The 5372-nt window shown below is 43.3% G+C and overlaps 1 pseudogene; it reads right to left on the bottom strand.

The window, feature by feature from the left end:
* Positions 1-360: 360 nt before the first annotated feature.
* LOC112680290 lies at positions 361-3883 on the bottom strand (annotated as a pseudogene).
* Between the last annotated feature and the right edge of the window lie 1489 nt (positions 3884-5372).

Here is a 5372-nt window from a genome sequence, read left to right as displayed (position 1 = left end):
ATTAATACATTATAACTATAATGCTTAACAAGTTTTGGGGACGCAACTTTTTTTTAAGCAAACAGAATCCCCTTTCTTTAATTTTGCCAAATCAAGTACTGTATATATGTATATATAATAAAATTATATAGTTTAACTATAGTAAAAATATGCAAAATGATGCGAATATTTATGTAGAAATCGAGACATTAGGGTTCTTAATTAAACTATAGAACAATACAAATATTTAAATACATTCTTCTAATAGCCGCCAAGCTAAGTAAAATTATTTGCACTAAATAAATTTACAAGGTACAATAAATACAGTTATAAATACTTTTATATTAATGAATTTATGAAATTACTTACGCCGATTTTTGATATCACAACTTTTGTAATTTAAGTGCTTATTTTTACTTAGCGATGTTTTTACACGGAGTGTTTTTGATGAGATATTTATTTCTAGAATAAGTACATCATTTGTGATGGTTTTCGACTGCGAACGATTCATCGAGGAAATTTTTGATTTCCTTGGTGTGTTGTACTTTGTTGCCCGTAGCCGGCGAAGCAGCGACTGGCCTTCCAGCGTAATAAATCGTTTTCGTGTTCGCCAACGATGTTAGGAATCTGGGCTTAACATACAACCACGCTCCTTGGTTATTCAGCTCTTCTTGGACCCATACAATGTCGGCATTCTCATATTTCGTACACTCCTCTTTCACCAGGTCGAACGGAAACGGCGATAATTGTTCCACACGACTGATGGCCACCACGTCCTGAAGGTTTCGATCCTGCCTCGATTTGATCAAGTCGTAATAGACTTTGCCTGAACAAAATATTAAGCGGCTCACACCGCAAACGCTCTTTGATGTCGGTCCGTTTTCGGGGATGACCCGCACGAATTCCGTGTTTTCGGTCATCTCGTCGAAAGATGATTTGGCCTCCGGGTGACGCAACAACGATTTGGGCGTCATCAGGATCAACGGCTTGCGGAAAGGCAACGCCAGTTGGCGACGGAGCACGTGGAAATAGTTGGCGGGCGTGGAGCAGTTGGCCACTATCCAGTTGGCGGCGTTCAGCTGGTGGATGGCGATGTTCCCGCCGTCGGTTGGCAACACGTCCGGGTCGTCCGAACTCATTTGTAAAAAGCGCTCGAGCCTCGCCGACGAATGTTCCGGTCCCATCCCTTCGTACGCATGTGGCAGTAGCATCACGAGTCCCGACTGCCGCACCCATTTCGTCTGGCCAGAACTGATGAACTGGTCGATGATGCATTGGGCAGTGTTGTTGAAGTCTCCAAACTGCGCTTCCCAGCACACCAGCGCGTTCGGGTTGGCTATGGAGAAGCCCAGTTCGAATCCTAACACCGCGAACTCGGACAGCGAACTGTTGCACACCGTGTACTTAGCCTGGTCCGGGTACAGGTCGCACAACGGTTGGTACGTTGTTTTCTCGATCTTCTGATGGTGGAGCACGTGATGGCGATGCAAAAACGTACCTCTCTCCACGTCCTGACCACTCAGGCGCACGTGAATACCGTCTTTCAATAAGGACCCGAACGACATGGCTTCCACTAACACCCAGTCGGCCGTTCGTTCGCTGATCAATTGCTGACGGTTTTTGAAAATCCTCTCCAAGCCCTTGTGCACGACGAAGTCGCTGTACTTTGGCTGCAGTGATGAAAACAAGTTGCCTATGTGCTTCAACGTGAGTTCATCCACCCCGGTCTTGGGACAGTTGTCGACGTTTTTGTCCTTGAAGAAACCTGGCCACGGCGAATCCAACCAATCGCTGTTGTTCACGTGCGTCTCTTTCATCGAAACGGTAAACGCATCTTCACAGAACCGCTGATAATCGTCCCAAGCTTTGTCCACTTCGTCTTTGGTGACCACCTTCTCCTTGACAAGCGTTTCCGCATATTTATTGTACACGGGTAACGTGTCTTTTATAACGCTGTACATATGCGGCTGCGTGAACATGGGCTCGTCCACTTCGTTGTGCCCGTTCCTCCGGTAACTGACAATGTCGATGACAACGTCCCTTTTAAACGTATTCCTCCATTCGGCAGCAATTTTACATACATGCATTACGGCTTCCGGATCGTCTGCGTTCACGTGGAACACCGGAGCGTTCACGACTCGCGCGACGTCCGTGCACTAATGCGATGATCTCGAACTACGCGGATCGGAGGTGAACCCGATTTGATTGTTGACAACCACGTGAATGGTGCCGTGTGTGGTATAATCGAATAAATCGGTCAAGTGGAATGTTTCGTACACCACTCCTTGTCCGCAAAACGAAGAATCGCCGTGGATCAATATGGACATTATTTCGTTCCCTTCTACGTCGTTCCTGAAGAATTGCTCGGCTCGCGTTTTACCTTGAACGACTGCGTTCACGGCTTCTAAATGGGAAGGGTTCGCCACCAGAGCTATTTTCACTTTTTTCTCTGTGATTTCGTTCACGTTTTCCACGCTGGTGCCCAAGTGATATTTCACGTCCCCAGAACCTTCGTCTTTAGCTTCCAATCCGTGGAACTGCGTGAATATCGTACTCAGAGGTTTTTGGCAGACGTTCGCTAACACGTTCAACCTGCCGCGATGAGCCATTCCCATGAATACCTTGTTGACACCGAAACCCGAGGACTTGTCGATTATTTCCTTTAAGGCTGGTATTAGTGTCTCGCATCCCTCCAAGCCAAAACGTTTCTCGCTCGACCATTTACGAGCCAAGAAAGATTTGAATCCGGTCGCCATCACGATACGGTTGAGCAGCCGCACTTTTTCTTTTTTTTCCAGAACCATTGTTCCGGACACTTCGACCCTTTCTCTTATCCAATTACACAGTTCGACTGAATCGACGTGCATGTATTCGACACCGATTGAATGGCAGTAGGTATTGTCCAGGCGTGCAATAATCTCTTTCAGCGGTAACGCATCTTCCTTGCCGCCGATCGAAGTGCTCGGTGGCAACTTGTACACCCGGTCCAGGTCGAATTTGACAAACGGTGAGGCATCCTGGTACAGCACCTCGTTCAGGTAATAGTTGTCCATATCTATTTTGCTCAAACGCAGCGGATCGATTCGCGCGGCGAAATGACCACGTGTCTGATACGCCTTGATCATCGATAGGACTGTGAAGTAATTGTTCACGAGATCTCCTTCCGACTGGCCTTCCGTCCTTGCGGTTTTACTTTGACCCGTTGCTGCCGAGGCGTTTTGCCACACGTACACCAGCTCGCCCTTGCCTGGTTGGTACAGCGTAGGGGGCGCTTGATACGCCACACCCGGGGCCGCACCCGTCGCGCAGTTCTTGAAGAAAACGTCCCACGACGCGCTCACGCTCTTCGGATCCGCCAGCCACGCGTCGTACATCCCTTCGATGTACGTGACAGACGTGCCACTGAGGAATTCTTCCTGGTTCACCTTGGACACAAACTTCGGACCGTACTTGGAATAAGTCCCGGTCCATCTGTTCTCCAACGCAACGAAGTTTTGTGCCCGTAACAAGTACGACGGTCGCCGTTGTGTTGCACAAATGTTGCGCGAAACTTGCGATCAAATGTTCGCTAATTGACGTTGCATTAATCGTAGCATTGAAGACATCACGATAATACGTTGCAAGTATTTAACTTCCTAAACGTTTTGAGAACAAATCGTACTCTGCGTCTCTGCGTATAACAGTACTTGGTGCAGTATACTGATAGTTCACGGTGAAAATTTTTATTTACCCGTGAATTTGGTTGCGCCGGTAATTTGTGACATATCACAAATATGGCTTGGATATATCTGGTTGTTTCACCGAAGTTACTTATAACGTATAAAAATAATGCAAATATGAAAAAAGTTTTCATACCTATAAAATTGTATAAATTATACATTATATGTTCGCTCTGCAAACTTGTTCATTATAATCATGTTAATGTTATCATTTTTGTGCTGTGCGTTACGTATCCGTGGCCATCGTCGCGTGCGACCGGTCCGGGTACGTAATTTCATTGTTATCATCGCACGTAATTGCGTTCGTTGTTTCGTGTTTTCGAGTTTTTTCGGTCATGTTTCGCATAAAGTTCACGTCATGCTCTTAGTGCCACAAAGTTTCTCAAGTTCTCATGTTTCAGTTTTAGTGCAGTGGCATCGAGGGATTTTATCTCAATTTTGGTGTCCGGCGACCATAGCTTTCGTGAAGACCGTTGTCGGCACCGTCCCTCTCTCGTCTTAGTGCCTTCGTGGTGTTCGTTCGTCGTTCTACAGCCATCTCGTACAAACTAGGCATGTTCTGTACAAAAATAATATCGATAATATCAATATTGATATATCATATTTCAATTTAATGATATCGATATTTTTAAACATTAATATCAATATTTTGATATTTGATAATTGATAAAAAAAAATCGTATTTTTATAACTTTTTTTTTACTATTTATAACAAAAACATAATTTATACTTAATAAGTATTAATTAAATAACCACTTGTAATAATTAAGATGTTTTATTGATACAGTCTTATTTTATAAAAACAAAATTAATATTAACAAATCATAATATATAGGTAAACAATTTTGAATTTGTAACCGCCTACTGCCTAGATATACTTATTACCTAATATATATCATAGACTAGCATAGGTACACTAATAAAATATACTACTTAGTACTTAATCCGTGGAGTATGGCATAACATAACAACGACAACAATAAACATAAATAACAAAATCGCCGATAAATGGACACATAGATAACAGTCATTTGGAAAATAATCATAAAGTAACGATTAATGATGGTATTTTCTGTAGCTATTCTAAATATAAAAATTAGTATTTTTATTTTTGTAGCCATTTTGAGCCAGTGAGACCAGGTAGGCGAAAAAAAAATATCAGTGATATATCAATATTATTGTATGTTTAAAATATCAAAATATATCGATATATCAAAGCAAAATATCGATATTTGATATTATCAATATATCAAGCCTATACCTAATACAAACCACGTTTTCGGTGTTCGTAATTTCGTGTCTACTGTTTTGCATTGCGATCAACGTGGTTTTCGTTCGTATTATCTTCGTCCGGTGGTGTAGAAGTTTCGTTTCCGTTGGTGACTGCGCTTTGGTGGTCGCACACAGTGGTGTATTTAGGAATTGTTATAGGTAGGGGAGGGGCCGTTAAATCTTTAAAGATAGAAAATCCAAAGGATTTGAGGGGAAAAAATATATAGGTAACATTAGAAACAAAATCTTCAAAGAATTCGCGAACGCGACCGTACAACACTATGCAGTGCGCGCGGGGGCCCGATCCGGTTTCTGCGCTGCCGCCGACGGAACAATAAATGTAACCCCCGGGACGGATGACACAAGCCGTTAACCGTCGTTGGAATGTTCGAATCTATCTCC

The sequence above is a fragment of the Sipha flava genome, unplaced genomic scaffold, assembly GCF_003268045.1.
Source record: "Sipha flava isolate LNK unplaced genomic scaffold, YSA_version1 176_pilon_pilon, whole genome shotgun sequence".
In the NCBI taxonomy this organism is placed as follows: domain Eukaryota; kingdom Metazoa; phylum Arthropoda; class Insecta; order Hemiptera; family Aphididae; genus Sipha; species Sipha flava.
Note: the sequence above shows the minus strand (reverse complement) of the source record. Positions and strands in the feature narration are given on the sequence as shown.